Source organism: Carlito syrichta, unplaced genomic scaffold (genome assembly GCF_000164805.1).
Source record: "Carlito syrichta isolate Samal-C Ts95f unplaced genomic scaffold, Tarsius_syrichta-2.0.1 Scaffold308678, whole genome shotgun sequence".
NCBI lineage: Eukaryota > Metazoa > Chordata > Mammalia > Primates > Tarsiidae > Carlito > Carlito syrichta.
In genome coordinates this window covers 1,171,204-1,191,354 of record NW_007252774.1, presented here as the reverse complement: position 1 = coordinate 1,191,354, position 20,151 = coordinate 1,171,204, and positions in this window count along the sequence as shown.

Genomic DNA, 20,151 nt, shown 5'->3' with positions numbered 1-20,151 from the left:
GGCTTTGTTGTATTTTATCGATTTTTCACAATGCAATTGTTTGTCTTTGTAAGCAGAAAAAAATTGACAGTATTTCCATCATAATATATCACTCATTTTCATCTTTTTATTTACATTTCTGTTCATGTGTGAAAAATGCAACCTTGATGTCAGCAGAGGCCCCTGATTCTCAGACTCAGTGCTGCAAGAGTATTTGTATTTCTTCTCACAACTTCCAGGAGTTTCTGTTGCTTGCGACTGCTGTGCTTTGCTCTGGTTCATGATCCTGGGTCTGTACATACTATTTTTATTTTTCTCTGCATCAATCTGAGAACAAAGTTTAGCTACTTCCCTCAATGCCCTAGCAACCCAATCACCACCAATTGTGTATGAGTTAATAACTTGACTGAAGTGTAGGGGCTCGTGGAAGATTCCATGCATCCTATAGCATGTGATCTTCTACCTTTTTTCTTGTTTCATGTCCTTTCCTTCTCTCCCTAATTTCTCCTCTATGAACATACTTTTCTGGAGTCACAAGAAAAGGCTCCTCTTCGTGTCACCCAGATTAGTTTTCTACATTTCTACTTCTTTCCAAATAACTGACCCAAACAAACGCCCTTCTCTTGTCAAAAAGGACTTGAGGGGGTGGGAGGTAACAGGAGAGGAGGGAAGGTAAAAATATCCCCATCTTGTTAGAGCGATATTTTATAAAGGCTCATGCATACACAGTTTTATCCACTGCCATTTTACTTACATCAGAACGTTTTTCATAGTGCTGCCCCGTTTTCAAAATTATCTTTTTTTAATTGGAAGAATAGGTGATCTTCTTATTAAGACTACTTTGCTCTAAAAATAGCTACATTTCCCTCATTCATTCTGGCCTTGGCATTCCCTTCACATTGAATTAGACTGAATCGCTACAGTTTTCCTTTGGAAGGAAGGCTGGCATTGATTGAGGACCTGTTACATGCTAAACAGGGTGCTAAGGGCTGTATCTAGATAATCTCATAGGTGCCTCAAATCTTCTCTGGAACAAGGTGGGTGTATGAATACATTCTAAAAATACATGATCCCTTTCACTCCTCATAGCTACCTGGGCAGCATCTCAGTCCCAGGTAAGGAAACTGAGGCTGACGGTAGTGGGCATTGCTGCAGATTTCACAGTGGGTAATTGTGGGTTTAGGATTCAATGTGAGGCTCACCAGCCAGACCTTCCCAGATGAATGCAGACTCCAGGTACCAGGCAGGTTTTCTGCATCTCTCCAAACTCATTCATTCTCTATGTGTGCATTCATATCGAGGGTTGTAACAGATGGGAATGAACTTGACATTTTAATACTCAAGTTTATCTAATTCATTCTCTCTCTCATCTTCTTTGCAGAACTATACAGATTCCCATCTAGAAGGGGCTGAGTTGAACCCTGGAGCTGTCGTTATCTCTGGAATATCTCTGCTGACCTGGCCTAATCCAGGCTTACCTGGGCTAGTGAAAACAAAACAAAACAAAACATCTCTGACATTCTCAAACTCTGAAAACCACTTGACTTCTTTCTTTTGTCAGTGTGTAGAGGCAAGAATCAGAACCACTGAGTTTCTGCTAGGAAAGTTTTGATGAAGGCCAAGAAGACTACTTTCCTCTTTCCAGGTCAAGAGCATGGGTATGACTTACTCCAGGCTCCCTGATAGGAAGTAGAATAACCTGGAAGCTGAGAAAAACCTTTATGGTGTCTCCTGGCCAGCTCAGTACTTGACGCTGCCATTAAGAACTCCAGTCTCTATGGGCATCAGTAGCACTGGAAACCAATACCCTGCCTGCCTCATTCTCTTTGAGTCATTGACACTGTCCCCTCAGAAGCCTGATGTTTGCCCATACGGAAGCGCGCGCGCGCACACACACACACACACAGGCACACATATACAACCCTGTTTTTCTCCAAGGCAGCATAGCGAAGTGGGAAAAAAAATGTGGGCTTAGGAGACCTGGCTTCTGGGTTACTGGGCTTCTTTTATAAACTGCATACCCTACTCTCTGGGCCTGTTTCCTCCCCCATATTTAGCAGAGCAGGTTCTCGTCCCCACTCTGTATTTCCTGCGCCTATACTCTTTGTGGTGACGTTAACAGAAAATATCCTGTGATGAGGTCACTTAAGGTCAGGTAGGAGAAAGTACAGTTTAGCATTATTAGGTACCAGAGAAATTCTAGCCAGGGTTTAATTTTCGGGGAGCAAATGATCAGATTTTGTTTGAAATGTATTTCTCCCAAGACTTGCCCCTTGTACTGCATTTGATAGTATCACCCAAAATTCATATACCTGGAACCTCAGAACATGATCTTATTTAGAAATAAAGTATTTGGAGAAGTAATTAGTTAAATTAAGGTAAAGTTTACACTGGATTGGGATGAACACTAAGTCTCATGACTGGTGTCCTTATAAGAAGAAGAGAAGACACATAGACACATGCACAGAGGGAAGACATTATGTGAAGACTGAGGCAGAACTCAGAGGGATGCTGCCACAAGTCAAGAAACACCAAGGTTTGCCAGGAGTCTCCAGAAGCTAGGAGGAGGCGAGGAAGCAATCTTCCCTAGCATCTTCAGAGGGAGCAGAGCCCAGTTCACATTTTGATTTTAGACTTTTAGCCTTCTGAGCTGCTAGAGAATAAATTTCTGTCCTCTTAAGACACCCATTTGGTGGTAATTTGTTATGACAGCCCCAGGAAACAAATGAACCCCTTCTCTTCTGCCCTCCTGATCCAAATACCACATCCTGCAAAAGAACCAGATGTGACTGAAAATTATTGACACTTTATGGACACAAAGATGAAGTGGCAATTATTTGGGGCAGGGAAAGGGCTTTGAGGAAAGGAGTTTAAAGGACCAAGAAAAAAGAAGATGGAAGAATTTATTGTGGGCAAAGTGAGGGAGATGGCTGCATGGAGGTCACGGCATGAGTAGAGCCATGGCTGTTTACCTAAGAGCAGAGTGGGGGCATAGGTTGAAGATGTTACCACAGCATGTACAGATTCCTGGCATCCTGTGAGCATTTTATAACTTGTTATTAAACTGATTAAACCTGAAGGAAAAGACCACGTCTAATAGTTCCCAGATCTCTCTCTCTCTCTCCCTCTTCTCCCTCTCTTCTTCTCTCTCCCATTCCATCTTCCTCTCCCTGTCTCTCTCTCTCCCCTTCTCCCTCTTCTCCTTCTCTCTGTTCCTCTCCCTCTCTTTTTCTCTATCTCTTTCCCTCTCCTTCTTTTTCTTTCTGCTCCCTACCTGTCTCCCTGACCCTTCCTCCCTTCCTTCCTAGCAAATAATAAAATGTTGCAGACAGTGGTACCCATTTCTTCCCCTATGGAGGGTTTTGTGCTGCGGTTACATGTGAAATGAGGCAGGGACTTCTTGAACAAATTTTGAAGGACGAAATCTGCTCCCTCCTTTGGGATATCACTAGAGTCCACACTGGTGACTTTACACACAAAAGGCAAGCATGGCTTTTTTTTCCCAATGAAACTTGGAGTTGACTGAAAGCTACTGCCTATGATCCAAGTGTGGATCTGGAGTCAGAAGTTCCAGGATTTAGGTACAACTCTAACATTTATCAGCCTAGTGGCATCTCTGAGCATTAATCCGCTCATTTATAGTATGGGCTTGTTGACACTGACCTTCATTTTAGAGTGATTGCACTTACTGGCTTTTTCTACAGCTCAGTCAAATGCAATAACTTTTTGAGTTTGTTGGACAAATGGGTGTCTTCTTTGCTTCTAAAAAGGTTTAGTCCATTGCTCATGTATGAGGAAGATTGGTCTTTCATCTTGCTTGTTTTATTTGCCTGAAGGTGTTGGCTCCCTGCACCCTGGGTGTGTGGAAGACCTCAGCAGATTTCCTGGCCCTGGTTGGGAGGAGCGGTTCACAGAAGGTGCATGAGAAGCTGTTAACTGAACACCGCAGAGGTGCCTGCTGACCTGGGGAATGGGCACTGCTGGTTCCAAGTTCCTGGCTCTCCCCCACCCCATTCTGCTGCAGTTGCCTGACTGCTGTTTTCACTTCTGCCTTTATCCCTCCCTAATTCCTTCTGTTCACAGCATCCAGAGTGCTTAGTCTGCAGCTTAAATCAGACCACTCCCTGTTTAAACTCTTCCCTGACTTTCTATTGTACTTGGAATACATTCCAAGCCCCTTTCCGAGGTCCCCCAGGCCCCATCTGGCTCAGCTCCTGCCTCTACCAACTTGCTTTGTGCCACTCTCTCTATACATCATGGAGTTCCCATCCTACCCTGTCACTTGGCCCTTTACGTCCTAGAACACACTGTGATCTTGCTTGCCTCGGTCCCTCCTATGATGCTCACTCACTTTTGTGTCTCCGTGACTCCTGACACAATGCACTCAGCAGGCATGCAATAAGGCATGGCCACCAATGCTTCCTAGTCATTTCATGTGGGCCAGGTGCTCTTTCAGGCTCTTTACATGTATTAGCTCATTTAATGCCCCTCTCTCCCTGTGCCCCCTGCCATGGCAACCCTTTGAGTTGATGTCATTCTTATTTCCATTTTACAGATAAGGACATTAAGCACAGTCGAGATAAGGAAACATGAGGAAACCCAAGTAGGAAGTAACAGAGCCTAGAGTCAAACCCAGGCCATCTGGCTTGGTGGACAGCACTCCAAACTGCTGCAGTCTCCTGTTTCTCTGTATGTCAATGTTGAGTGAATATGTGCAGGGCTTTGGATGCCGGCTTGGCCCAGTGGATGTTGAGGCCTGACTAGTTGCTAAGACACTCCGATAATGGAGCCTGGGAAAATTGCAACCTCCTTCTTGGCTATCTCTCAGGCCTCAGCCACATCTTGTGGCAGCTTGGTCTCTATCCCTTGAGTTGCTTGTGGGGGCAGCTGGCTTTGGGATCAGACCAGCGTGTGTGGCAATCTGGGCTTAGTGTATCTATTCCTGTGATATGACGTCGGGTGTGTCAGCCAAGCTCTCTGAACCTTAGTTTATTCACAAATAAAATAAAGACAATCTTTTCCATATTGCAAGATTGTTGGGGACATTTAAAGTTGGGATTGGTGACAGTGATTTGTGAGAAGTTGTCCACAAAAGGGTGATGTTTTTCTTTTTCTTTGAGGATTTTGCCATGAGCTCCAAGGCCGGTGCTGACCTCTCTGTGCCCTGCTGGTTGTGATTTCTCATGGAAGATTACAGCATGGCAGCTTGACCAATCTAGGGCCTGTGCGGTATGTAGGAGCGCCATCAGCAATGCTGTGTGTTTTGTCCTGGGAGAAGTTTTCAGCTGTGAAACCATGTGCCCCTCTCCTTCCTGCACTCTGCCATCTCCTCATCGAGGACCTCACCATGCTGGATTAGTGCCTCTGCAAAGGAGAGGAAATGGCTGTGTTATCATTCGTGCTTGTGGGCACAGGAGAAAAGGCAGCCAGGAGTGCTTTTTGAACCTCACCTCTTCAGGACACTCAGAGACCCAGAAGTGGTTAGGAGCAGAGGTTGGCTCTGCTTTCATTCTCTGCCTTGCCCTTACAACCCATTCTCTAGACTGGACCCAGAGTCATCTTCCTAAAGCACAATTCTGACTATGACATCCCATGCCCCAAACCTTTCTGTGGCTTCTCATTACCTTGGACACAAAGTCCAACCTCCTTGCCTACTCCCTCCCATCCTGCTCTCTCTGGAAGCTCATGTCCTTCACCTACTCTCCACCCACAGCTGGCCACGGCTGCTCCAACCACCTGGGACTTTGCAGTTCCTCCAAGCACCAAACTTCCCCATACACTGGAGCCAGAGTACAGCTCTTCATTCTCTGTCTGGAATATTCTCTACTCACTTCTTCACCAACAAAGGTCTCCTCATCATATGAGACTCGGTTTACCTTTTTTGGATCATCCCTTCAACTCTTTCCTTCCACTCACAGGATCCTGCACACACTCCTATGCGGCACTAAGGGCACAGCATGGCAAGGGCTTTCTGCACACCCTTGTCTTCCTCCTAGGTGAGGAGCTCCCAGTAGGCAGAGACAATACTTTTTCCTTTCTGGAGTCTCATAGTTCAGCACAGCTCTCTGTACATAAGTGCCTCTCAAATGTGTGTTGAATGAATTAATTAATCATGTAGTCTCAGAATTTGAGAAGTAGAAAAGATCAGCTAAGTCAATCCTCTCATTATTTACTAATAATGAAGAGTCTTAACTGGCTGGGATGTAAACATGAAATTCTTTGTGTCCTTCTCCCTCAAAACTGCTACCAGCTGTGCCTGATGAACCTCCCTTTCTAACTCAGACTGATTCCAGGACTGCCAGTTTCTCTTTGGTATTGAAAGTTTTATTTTAATGATGAAGAATCAAGTTTGTTTACTTCTGGAACTCCAGAAACTGCCAGTTTCAAAACTGCCAGTTTCAAAATAGATTCAAAGGCCCCTTTACTCCCCTGCTAAGTCTAGAGTTGATGTCTGTGGTTGGGGTGGGGCTCGGGAGGAGAGGTACACTCTCTCACACAAAGCTTCTCCATCTTCCCTGTGTGGTCCTCTCTGGCATGGAGATGATAGGAAGGAAGAGGGTAGTCATTTGACTGCCCACAGACATTGAGTTTCCCTCATTTGGAAGTCAGTTGGCTATTAGTAATCCGGTTTGTGGATTATAAACCTAGAGTGGACATGGGTGACTCCCCACCCCATAGGTCCCACTGCTAAGGGACTCAACCCCAAACACACCCTCTAGACTTTGGAAGTTCCTTGTGGTGAGGCTAAATCCTGCAGCTGACTCCCTTGAGGAAGCCTAGTCCCAAAGCCTCAGATGGGAGAGAGCTCCTGCTAGCCTTACACCATGGTGGTCCTAGATGCTGCAACCTCTAATCTCTTTCTGTTCCAGGATCCCAACACCGAGGTCTGCAACATACTCATGACCAGCCAGCTCATAAGTTTTTGGTGCTGGAATTAAATCCCCAAGTCTCTTGAGTTCTGATCTCAAGTACTTTTCATTAAATCATACTCTTTCCTAAAATAATGAGTCAAAATCAAGAAGTGACTACATTTAATAAATGTAGAGAAATGTGCTCAAAAGAAAAGAAATGAAAATAACAACGGAAAAAAGAATTCTGTTTCTTGCTAAAGATTCAAGTGATTCTTACTAAGCGACTCTGTCGGGTATGTGAAAACGGGCAGTCACATACATTGTGTGCAGAAGCTCAAATTGACATCACTTTTTGGAGGACAATTTGGAATATCTATTGTGAAAGTTGTCAGAATCAAAATAGAGTCACTTTTGTCAAACTCTGACAAATGGAGCTGGGGAAGGCGATGAGGAGAGGGTTCTAACACATGTATGCCTGATAATAAGAGCTATCATAAAAGATTCTGCAAAAACCACAACCTTGCACAAAGAACGCCACAACCTTAAAAAAATTACTTCTGCGTGTGCATCTGCCCAGCAACTGCCTGTCTAACCTTGAACTGAAGCCACCCTTGTTATTGATCCTTGTAGCCAAGATAATTGTCTCAAAACAACTTACATAATCCTCCTCCCTTAAGGATTTCCTTTAAAACCCCTTGTTTTCTTTACCTGCCTGATAAGCCCACACATATTCCCATTGCAATGCCCATTTCTGAATAGACACCATTTTCTTCTAGAGTCTTCTTCTCTGTTTTTTGGGTTTGCACTATCAAAATTAAAAATGCAAATGCTGTTTGCCTTTGTAATTCCACTTTTAGTAATTTATCTTACAGATATTGTTCCCAGCACCATTTGGACCAGAAGGTTCACTGTTTGTTGTTTGCAATCAAGAAATACTGGCAACGACCCAAATGTCCATCAACAGGGAACTGGTTACATACATCATGACATAATGTACCATAGAATATTATTCACCCTGCCAGTTTTCTTTAAACAGCACTCACCATATGTATTTATTGTCCATTCTCTTTGCCCATATCTCCCAGACTGTCAACTTTATGAGGACAAGACCCATGGGGCCTCGTGGGTTTGATGAAGAACCTTGGCTCAAATCTTGTGTCCACCAGAAACTAACAGGGTAATTTTGTGCAAGTGGCTTAGTTTTTTTTTTTTTTTTTTTTAATTATTTTAGAGTTATGGGGTGCAAGTGAGGATTTGTTACATAAGTAGGCTGCATGCAGGTTTGGGATTCTAGCTAGCCCTCACTCCCCCTGGTAGTGGACCAAGTACCCAATGTATTGTCACTTGCTCCCCTCTTTCTTCCCTTCCTCCCTCCCTCTTCCTCCCTCTCTTCCTCCCCCTTCTCCTCTAGCACTGCTCAGCAGCTGATCCCATCCTTATGCTACTGTCTCTAGTTCAAGGCCTGCTTATGAGTGAGAACATGCAGTATTCAGTTCTTTGTTTCTGTGATAGTTTACACCTCTGTTTGTTGTTCTGAAAACGGAGCTGTAAACAGCACCTATGCCTTAGGCAGTTCTAATAATAATAATAATGAAAGGTCAGTGTGGATGGTTCTCACTGTTCCTGATATATGTTGTGCTCTCAGTACTCATCAGGATGAAGGGGATGGTGATGGTGAAAACCATCTCATCCACCGGCGTGTATATGGCCCCTCACATAGTGCCTGGCACAGAGCGGTGTTCAATAGATATTTGAGGAATGAATGAAGAAAGTATATGCACTGGCATAGAAGAATGTCTGAGATTTATTGTTGGAGAAAAAAAATCAAGCTTCAGAACCATTTATCTTTCCTAATCTCATTTGTATAAAATATATTAAAAATTCTGTTGGGGGAAGACATAAATTATATATAGTGGTTGCCTCTGAGAAATGGGTTTGGGAACCAGATGGGAAGAAGGGGCATGTTCACCTTTCATTTTATTTAATTTATTACTTTTAAAATTAAAATAAAAAAATCTATCAGGTTCAAAGGGCCACAGGGCCATAGGGCCATAGGACAATAGGGTTGATTCTTTCCCAGGAATAATCATCTTGGTCATTACAGTATTTTTACTCTGGTGAGATTAAAAATAGACATGGGCATAGCAGAAGAGTGGCTAGTAAGTGGGAAAAGGCATGGACTTCCATGTGATCCTAGGGAGTGGATTGATCCAATGTGTTGCAGCATCAGAGGGTGGCTGAGGACAAATTAGTGCTGCTTATTTCATGGCAGAAGTTATGTGTGACAGAAAGAGGGACACTGTGGTAGTCTTATCTATAGGAATTACTGTGGCATCACAGAAAGGGGGTGTTCTTTAGAGACACCAGACCAAGGCTTAAATGGACATATTTCCCTTTAACTAAGCCCCAGTTTCCTCATCTGTGAAATGGGAATATTCAGTATAAATATGCCATGGAGTCGTTGAGAATATTAAATGGGATGATACATATTACTCAGCAGGTTGCTCAAGAATCAGTATTACACACATGCAAATTTTGATAATCATGATAATAACTGCATGACCTTAGACAAGCAAGCCAGTTACGCCTCTGATCCTCAACGTCCTCGTCTAAAAATTGGGATAATAAAATCTTTGTAGCAGGTAGAAATGTATATATAGAAATGCTACACAATAAGATACATATATACATTTATAAAATATTTCAGCAGTTTAATATACAGTGTCTAAGCATCAATACATTTGCCTTCCCCTTTGTCTGGAAAGCTCTTATTGAATGTCTGCGTTTTTATCATCTTATCAATAAGGGCAGCACCTGCCTCTGAGTGTTCCAGGTAAGCCCTAAGGATGTGACAGAAACTGAAAGCAGAGGCCATAAGTTCAATTACTGGTTTTGAGTTAACTGGCTGCTCTTTAGCAGGCAGGAAGCTCCAGGGAAATGCTAGCTGATCTCTGTTTTTGATCAGCTTCTATATTGGAAATCCAGTGCCATCTCCACTAAAGGACTGAGAGAGCTGGTGTTTAAGTCAGGTTCATCACCCTTGATGAATTCTGGATGGTTTGGCTGAAGAGTATTGAATGAAGGGTCCACTTATACAGGAATGAATGGGGATAAAGGAGCAAACAAGGGAGGTGGAGGTGCCCAGAGACCAGCATCAGTGGGAAGTTGTAAGCATCTCCAGGGCTGAAGGGACAAGGGGGCCAGAGGGTTCTTGGGGAGCCCTGAGAGAAGGGAATCAAGGGAAAGGGGCCTCTTGGTGGAGCTGAGATTGCGGAGGGGCAAGGCCATTGTCAGGGAGGTGGTGCTGGAGCAGGAATGCAGGGCAGACAGAAGAAATACTCCTGCCCCTCTGTCCTCCCAACTGCTGATCTCCCGCCAGGACTCCCACTGGCTGAGTGTGGGAATGAGGAAGGCGAGGGAGGCAGTTCTCAACGGTGAGCTTCCTGGGCAGGAGAAGAGGACAGGGGAGGACCCAGAATGAATCTGGAGAGGGGAAGGGGAGGCAGAGGGTGAATCAATCACCTGAACGTTAGGCTTCCTGTCACCATGATCCTCTCCTTTCCTCCCTCTCTGGATCCCCTGCCTCCCACCCTCCCTCCCTCCTCTTCCTTCCTACCTCTCTTCCTCCCTCCTTTTTTACTATTTCTTTCTCCTCGCCGTTTTTGACTTCCCACTTTCCCTCATTCATTCACTGAATACCTGCTTCAGTTCCTGTCTTGTCACCTAACCTTTTGGTGCCTCAGTGAGCTCATCCATAAAGTGGGGATGAGCTCTCTTCCCTTGCAGAGTTGCTGGAATCAGTTGAGAAAAATGAATGAAAGTGCTTTGTAAGCTCGATTGTGCTGTACAAATGTAACAACTTATTATTAATATTTTATCCTGGAAGTAGTACTGTGACTGGGGTGGGTAATTAGGACAATTTTGCATAAACTTCTTGCTTTGAAATTGCCACCAGAGATGCAGCAGGATGAAAGGGACAGCTCTCTGCTGCAATTTAGCACTGATAGTAAGGTGATGATAAAGTTCTTTCTTCATCTGGGTCTTTTTTTTTAATTGCTGCTGAAGGGTGAAGAAATATTTTTCTCCCCTTTGCTTGGAAGCCACAATAATATTTCATCACCACTGCTTACCCTAAAAAATAGATTTCCTTTTCATCCTCAGCTGGTGATTTGGTTTGCATTAATGCCTTTCATAACTCATACATTTTGCTATTAAAAATTAATGCTTGGCACTGACATAAACAAATGAAATTTGTATTATTAATGTTTTACATAGGTAAAGCTCTGTAATAACAGATTCATCATAGCAGACTGTTTTAATTAAAAGACTCACTGGTTCTTCGAACGCATCTGGGAGACTGGTTTGGAAGAACCAGGGATGTGGAGAATGGTAGGTAGAGAGGACATCTCTGAATACTGGGAGATCAATATCTCCGAGCATTGAGGATGATGTCACACATGAATGTTGTTAGTAGAAGGCTTGGCCTGACCCCTAGCTCAAAAAAAGTGCTTAATTAGCAGTGGGACTTATTATGGAGGAAAAGAAGACATGCAATGGATATTTATTCTTTGAAAAGTATTGCCTACTCATTTGTTAATTAAACATGTATTTAGTAAGCTCCTGTATCAGGAACTGCTTCAGGTACTGGGAATAAGTCAGTCAAAGATTGCTGCTCTCATGAAGCCAACATTCTAGTGGGAAGGGAAAATGATATAGACAGACAATGATATATAGCATGTTAGATGACAATAAGCGTTACAGAGCAAAATGCAGCAGGCTCGGGGCGGGGGAGGGCTTGACAGGTTGCAGGTGAGTTTTAACAGCGAGGTTTTTAAACAGAATTGTAAGGCCCCAAGAGAAGGGGATGTTTGAACAAAGAATTGTCGGAGATAAGGAAGTAAGCAGGGTGCCATCTTGAGGAAATTTACCTAGGAAGTGAGAAGAGCACGTTCAAAGGCCTTGAGGCTGGAGCGGGTAGATTGTGTAGAGTGAGTGAAAGTAAGTCTACAAGAAGGTGAGTTCTGAGAGATGGGAGTGGGTGAGTCACGGTATTTCATGTGGACTTTGGTGTTTTTCCTTACAAGAGCTCTGTGAGGTTGTATATATTTCCTCCATCTCTCAGATGAAGGGAATGAGGTACAGGAGAAAGATGGCTCACCAGGAAAAAGCCAAGCATTCTAACTCCAGCCTGTCTGACTCATATCCATCATGCTTCACTGGAACTTAAGGGAGTCAGATCAGTCATCCCTGCCCAAAAATGTCCCCACACCTCTGACAGTTTAGGAAGTTTAAATGGAAAACAGCTTTGAACATCACCTAGATCAATACTTCCATTTCACAGATGGGAAACCTGAGGCCCCTGATGTGATTTGCCCAAGTTAGTGGGAGAGTTGGAACCAGTGTCAGAAAACAATAGGACCACCGGCCCCTTTGAAGCCTACCTCATCTCATCCTGCCTTGACCAGGATTCAGGATAGCCTGGTGGCTAGGATCCTGGACTTAGATCCTAGTTCTACTAGTTGCATACTTTGTTACCTTGAGATGTTTCTTAATTTCTCTGAGTCTCCATTTTGTCATCTGAATACAGGAATAATAATAATCTGATTTTAATAGAATTGTTGGGAAGATGTAACAAGGAGGTCAAGTATTAGCACAATTCATAACACATGATAAACACTCCATCACTGGTAGCTGTGATGGACATTGGATTTTAAAAAATAGTATCTCAATAATCCTCACAATCAGTTGAGTTGTGTGTCATTTTCTGCATTTTACAGAGGGACAAACCAAACCCAGAAATGGGGAGCAGTTCACCTAAGGGAAATCAGCCAGTTGAAGCCTGCTGCTTGGGCTCTCAGTATTCCGGGACACTGCTCTTAACAGACCACTCAAGCTTTAAAGAACACCTTTTGAGTTCTTCCTTGACAACCAGAGCCCCGTGGTGGAGTTCTTGCTGTGCTGCCTGCCACAAATGCTGGAGACTCAGGAATGGGTTCTGAGCATGGCTGACTAGCACAGCAGGACTGGCAAGTACAGTGTGGTAAGAAAGCAATTTACCAGCTCAGCTCCCGATATGCAGGGGATGGCACTAATGAACTTTTCCCATTCATATGAAAATGTCAGTGGCACAGCACATGTCTTGTCAACTCTGCTCCTGAAGTCCTTATTTTCTTGTGTGCAGAGATGGCTTGGTGTGGGGTGAGAGGAAGGGGAGACTTAGATTTAAAGTATGTACTCATAAAATGATAATCATAATAATAATTCCTGTTTATTAAGCATCTACTGTCTCTTAGAGAGATCCTTTATCTTGAAGTCTGCCAATAGCTTTGCTAGTGGATATGATAGTTGCTGTTTTGCAGGGGGAAATGGAGGATCAGAAAGTATATTTCCTAAACTCATATAACTAGTGAGAGATATTTGTCTGGTCATCTATTTACTCATTCATTCAGTTGGCTGATCAGTTCTCATTAAACATCTCTGTGAGTCCAGTACTTGGCTAGGTATTGAGGATGTATTGGTGAACAAAATCAATGCAATCATAAAGCTTACGGTCTAATGCAGAAGCCAGAAAATAAACAAATAATCACAGCAGTAAACCTGTCATTATGATCTGGAGGCTATGAAGAGTTATTTGAGCAAGAATCAGAGGGGAGGTGGTTAAGTGACCTACAGGAGGCCTCCCACTACTTAGTAAGTGAAGAGCTAGAAACAGAAGCCCCCTTTGAAACACTCAGAGTTGGGAAGCCTCCGTCGTTCCCCATTTCCCACCAGAGAGGACATGCTTCAGAGGAGACTTGGTATGAATCCCAGTCAACTTTCTAGTTGAGTTACTCTTAGACTAGTCAGTTCACCATTTTGAGCCTTTGCTCCTCCCTTGACAGATGGGAGAGATACACATCTCATCAAGCCAGCATGAGAACCAGGTGAGATATTGCTTGAGAAAAGTTTGAAAAGCCAAAAGTGCTTTGCATGTTAAAGTTATGATGACACAGACAAAAGTCTTGCACCACTTGGGTCCAATGACAGTGTGATGCTGAGATTTCTGTTCTGCTATAGGTTTGCTAGGGAAATAGCTCTGGGCAGGGTCAACTTCTTGCTTTGTTTCAGGTTTCATGATATCTGAAGGTCAAAGTCTGAGGTCTTCTTTCTTGAATGCCAACAGCCCTGCATTGGGTCAGGTGGGGCATGTGTGGGGTGATAACATGTATCCTGAGTTTCACCACCACAAGATGAGGTGAGTTTCATGGTAATGGAACTTAGAAGGGAAGTAAAGGGTATCTTGACCTCTTCTCTGTTTGCCATCAACAAGTCTGGAATACTCAAAGAGGAAAAAGAAAAGTCTGCTATCTTAAACTGTCTGAGCTGCCATAGCAAAATCCCTCAGACTAGGTAATTTATAAAGAACATAAATTTATTTCTCACAGTTCTGGAGACTGAGAAGTCCAAGATCAGGGCACCAACATGTTCAGTGTCTGGTGAGGGCTGTTATCTGCTTGCAAGATGGCACCTTGTTGCTTGTATCCTCTAGAGGGAACAAACACTGTGTCCTTATGTGGCAGAAGGCACGGAAGGCAAAAGGGGCTCACCAATTCTCTCCATCCCTTTTATAAGGGAACTAACTAATCCCATCAAGGAGAGTGGAGCCCTCATGGCCTAATCCCTTCTAAAAGGCTCCACCTCTTAATATTGCTGCATTGGGGGTTACGTCTCAATGTGAATTTTGGAAGGGATACAGACATTCATACCAAAGCATCCATATTCACATTGTTTCCAAAAAGTCAATCTATTCCTCTGAGCAGAGGATGTTCTAACTCTGGGTTAAGAAGAGAGAAGGGAAGCTGAGTTCAGTGGCTCAGTCTGTAATCCAGTGCCTTTGGAAGGCTGAGGTGAGTGGATTGCCTGAGCCCGCAGGTTCAAGACCCACCTGGGCAACTTGGTGAGACCTCATCTCTACAATAAATCAAAAATTAGCTGGGCCTGGTATTGCGTGCCTGTAGTTCCAGCTACTTGGAAAGCTGAGGTGGAAGGATCGCTGGAGCCCAGCAAGTTGAGGCTGCGGTGGCCGGGAGTGGCCACTGCACTCCAGTCTGGGCTACACAGTGAGAGTCCAACTCAGAAAAAAAAAAAAAGAAGAGAGAAGGGGATATAATTATGGAAAACACAGACTCATAAATGCATATTGTTCACTGGCTTCAACAATTGCAGTGTAATTACGTTAGTAAATGTGCTGTACTCTGCTCGGTAAAGGTAATGAAATTTTAATTGCATGTGACTTGTCCGGCTCTCCCTAGAGTCCAGGCTCTGCAGGGATGTGTGACCAGTCAGTGACATTTCTGAGGAGAAGGACTTGGAATGAATGGAAATGACTTGCTGAAAGTCCTACTATGTGCCAGCTGCTGTGATACATGCTGTGTAGTCATGACAACAGTCCCAGGAAGAACTCCATTTGCAATGGGTGCCTATTGGGTCATCTGAGTCCTCCAAAGTTAGATTAAACCAAGCTGGTAGGTTCCAGATTGAGACTTCTATATTTTACATTGTGAAACTAGGAAAGTAAGAAATAAGCTGGATCAGTTTCTGTCAAATGTGCCACTTACTGCAAAGGAAAAGGAAGTGGATTCTTGGAGTATTACCTATTTGAGAACAGCAGAGCTGAGTGATAGAAGAGTAAAAACATGGTCATTTCTTCTCTAAGAGATGCTGAACCATATGATGGTGGAGAGTTCATCAGAAATAATTCAGGTAGCTGGCGCAATCTGGGAAGACTTTCTGGAGGAGGCAGTTTTTGGGGTGATGGCATAAAGGATGGGTGACTATCCTTATAAGAATCTATCACTCTGAGTCATGCCCTGATCTGGTTCCCAGTGTGCTGGTGCTGTCTTATGTATCTTTATAGGGGACTATCACATAGCCTGGCACACAGTAAGTGCTTAATAAATGTTCTTAAATATGAGTCTCATATGAGCTCTAGTAATGCTTCATAACTATGGAATCCTGGACATGCTGAGGATTATATAAAGAATCCCCCAGACCATGGTAGAATGTCAGCTGGTAGCTCTATTTTTCCCAGGAGCAAGATGTGCACTGGATTCATAAGAATGATTAATGCTACTATTATTACTACTAATGATTGTGATGATATAGATAATGATGGTGATACAGCCAGTGACAGTAGCTACTATTTATGGAGCATCTACTATATGCCAGACACTTTGCTAAGTATTTTGTACAAATTTGCTCATTGAGTCTTCGCCAAAGCTTTTGAGGCAGGTACTATCATTATTTCCATCACACAGGTGAGGAAACCGAGGCCCTGAGATAGTAGGCTATTTGCCGTGAAGCCCATAAGTCAGAAGAGATAGAACAGAGGCTTGAAGTCAGGCCTGCTCGACGCTAAACCTCCCAATGTTTCACTACCCTGTGCCGTTTGCTCAGCTGAGGGGGCATACAGAAAGTTCAGGCCCATTTACATTGACCTTCAGAGAAATTGAGGGTAAAGGCAAGATGTTCTAAGAGAACAAGTGAACGGAGGCTATCACCAAAGGGCATTTCTGAATGGGTAGGGATGTGCAGGTTGTGATTTTGCTTAATTCCGAAGAACCAAAGACAGAGACATTCAGCAAAGGGAGGTGATTACAGAAGCCCTGCTGCCCAAGTGTCAAACCCAGAGCAGCTCCCTAAGTGTATTTAAGGCATTTCTCAGTTGCCAAGATGTGAAATGAAGCCTGGCTTCATATGGACCTTTATTCAGATGATTGGCGCATCCTCCAGGAGACCACAAGAAGTCCTCTGGGACTGAAACTGGAAGCTCCCCCAGTCTCTCCCAAGAATGCCCAATCCTTTGCTGCAGGAGGTTGGCTGTTCAGGGATGGGAGAAGGAGCCTAAACCGTGAGGCAGTGGAGCAAAACTGAGAGGTTCAGGCCAGAAGAACAAAAATGAGGCTCAAATCCAGGTCACTGGGCTCCAATTTGACTGCTCTTTCTTTCATGAAAGAGAACTGATGAGCAGAAGTGGAGCCTACTCTTTTCCCTCAAAGTTCATTTATCACAAGTGTTGAAGAAAGTGATTTATGAAGAATCAGTCACCTTGGGATCAGCAGAGTTGGGGAGCCCAGGGATGTAAGAATTTATCAGCTCTCTCCTTTAGTAGCTGTTGAACCATGTGACAGGTCCATACAGGGGAATTCAGGAGGGGCAGGGATAATCAGGAAGACTTCCTGGAGGAGGTGATATTTGCAAAGCATGTTCCATTGAGATGGGCCTGGGGTGGCCATAGCTTGCTGCTGCAGTGATGTTGGAGGTCAAAATCTAGCCACCCAAATCTTTAAAACCTGACACCTAGACCAGTCTTTCTTTTCAGTACCCAGATACCTGAAGGAGCAAGATTATCAGTGAGGGCGTGGGGGCACCTTGGTAGCAGAAACAGAAAGAGCATGGTTTGAGAGTGGGCTTGCTAGTCCTCCTCTGAGGTTCTCAGGCCCCACGTGTGTGAAATAAAGTCAGAGGACCAGATCATCTCTTTGATCTCTTTTGGTTCCGAGTATCCCCGTGATGTGATGTGTCTTTATAAAAATACATGTATCAACAACTGAGCAGTAAGTGCTGTGCACAGGCAGTGGAGCAGTCAGTGGGAGGAAGGAAGCTGGTAAGTGAGCTGGGGTGGGCTGGTCAAAGCAGGCTTTTCGGGGAGAGGCAGGTTTGAGTAGGGCCGGCAAAGGATACAGGAAAGAGAGTGCAGTGGGTTTTCAGGAAACAGCGAAGAGTCAGCGGGAGCGGGAGGGAGGCCACTGGGTGATCTCAGCCTCTGTTTTGCAATGACATCACTTTGCCTGACCACTGGGCCCCGAGTGCCTCTAGGGGACAGGGCCCACATTGTTACTTCTGCATTTCCGAGCCAGGCGTCAGTCCTGACATGGAGAAACACATAAGAAACACTTGTTTCATGAGGGAAGAATTTCTCTGCGTCCCTAATACCTCGCTGCGTTTCACCAGATGCATTTGTTTGATGAACAAATGGGCAAAAATGGGGTCCTGCTAACACTTCAAAACATCTACGCTGAGAAACCGAAAGGGCATATCCTTTGGAAGCTAGTGGCTTCCTGCATATCCTACAAGATTTTGGGAACAAGTCCCTGCTTTTTGGCCTTGAAGCCATTTTTGGATCCTGAGGACTCTGAGACCGAGGCTGGGGTGTGCTTTATATATATCATGTGTGTGTGTGTGTATGAATTATTTTATTGTATATTTCCCCTTTGGTTTTAATTGTTGCTGAGCTCATGCTTTATTTTAATTAATGTTTTAATTTAGTGCATGCACCATGAGGCACTTTCTCAGAGGATATCATTAAGTTAGAAGAAAAAAATTGGCTACTCCAGTGTTAGGGACTGGGAAACCGAGGCACAGTAAGGATGGGTTTAAGGCCCAAAGATGTTCAAAGAGTTAGGGTTGAATTTGGGAGATTAAAGTCTCTAGGGAGAGCTATGAAACTTTGGCAACCCCTGCATTGAGCACCTACCAAGTGCCAAGCACAGCTACATGTTAATGGCAACTTTTAGCCTCTCAGCAGCCCCGCAAAGCAGGGGTTCTTGTTCTCACTTCATAGATGAATAAAGCAAGACTCAGAGATTTAGTAATCTCTTCAGATTCTAGCAAATGGTAAATGGAGGAGTCAAAATTTGAGCCCATATCAGTCTGTTCTTCAGCCTTGTGCTTTGTTTGTTTGTTTTACTAGGTGATATTTAAAAATTTCAGGATACATGCAAAATATTGGGTAATCACACTGGAGCTAGGCAATAGGAATTCTTGAACTAATTCAGAAGGAAGAGGCTCTGAAGCTTTCAGTAGAATTAGTTAATATCTATGGTGGTGTTCGAAGTCAGCTTCAGTCATGCACATATTTGGGAGTAACTTTAAAACTCACAGTACTCCTGCCACCACCACCACCACCAACACCACCACCACCAATCACTTCAATTATTACTACCAACAACAATAGCAACAAGAGCAGTAATGTAGCCAGGAGCGTTCTAAGCACACTATATAACAACACTAGGAGGCAAGTTTTATTATTATCCTCATTTTGCAGATGAGACTTGTGACAGCTTATGTGTTTTTGGAGAACTAAACTCTTTCAAAGCTAGTTCCTGTCTTCTCACGTGATTGTCTCTGAGTGCCTCTTAGATGCAAAAGCTCTGGTTTCAGAACGGTTGAAATCTCAGCTCCATGTCTTCCTATCTATGTATCCTTCACTGATTGCCACATGTTTATCATCCCCCTGTTATAACTGTGTTCGAGAGACTGGGAATACTGAGGTAGTTCTGGCTCTCATACAGCTCACAGTCTACCAGGCAGAATCAGGCAATGAAAAATGAAGAGATACATTGAAAATGGAAAGTTCTGATAATGACAAGTGCTTTGGAGAAAACACAACAGGGTCATGTTAGATAATGCTGGAGGAATGTCCAGGGAAGGCTATTCTGAGTTGACATCTAAGCTGAGGTCTGGGAGACAGATGGGAACCAGCCTTGTCCAGAGCTGGGTATGGCCTTCCAGGCAGGAGCAACAGGTAACAGCCCTAGGGCAGAAAGTTATCTCATGGCCATTTTCTTACATTTTCTTGAATATCTCTTTCTGGGCATACTTGCCGTAGTGGGTGATTTATATTCACTTGTGGGGCTATTTCACTAGTATCCACCTCTCCACTGACCATGAGGTTCAAAAGGCCGTGGGTTAGATCTGTTTTTTTTTTCATCACTGTAACCGCAGAGTCCAAAAACAGTGTCTTGGCTCATAGCTACTTGTTAAATAAATGAATGAGTGAATGAATGCTAGGTAAATATTATTTTCAACCCCCATTCCTTTTTGTAAACTGCAAAGTGCAACCAATTGTCTATTACAGCAGAAACAACAGATTCTGTACCCACTTGGTAGATGGGGAGCCTGAGAACTAGAGTGTAATATTCACCTCCTCTATTGCATTGTGCTTTTCTGTTGATTAAGAACTTCTATCATATTTCATTCATTCAAGACATGTACTGAGTGTCCACTGTGTACTTGGCTTTTTACATTTGATGCTTGTGATCAACTTGATGGGTAGACAGTACAGGTTGCCCTATGTCCATTTCTCAGGTAGGGGGAAATGCTCATTGATCCTCTGGTGCTGCATTTGGACTTTTCCTTCTCTGTTGACCTACTCCAGGTTTTGTCCCCTCATACTAGTCTGTCTGGGCATCCACTTCCTGGAATTCCCATTGCTTTGCTGTTTGCTTGAGAGGCAGGGGAGAAGCTCCTGCTGGGAGGGGATGTTGGGAACATGAATGTC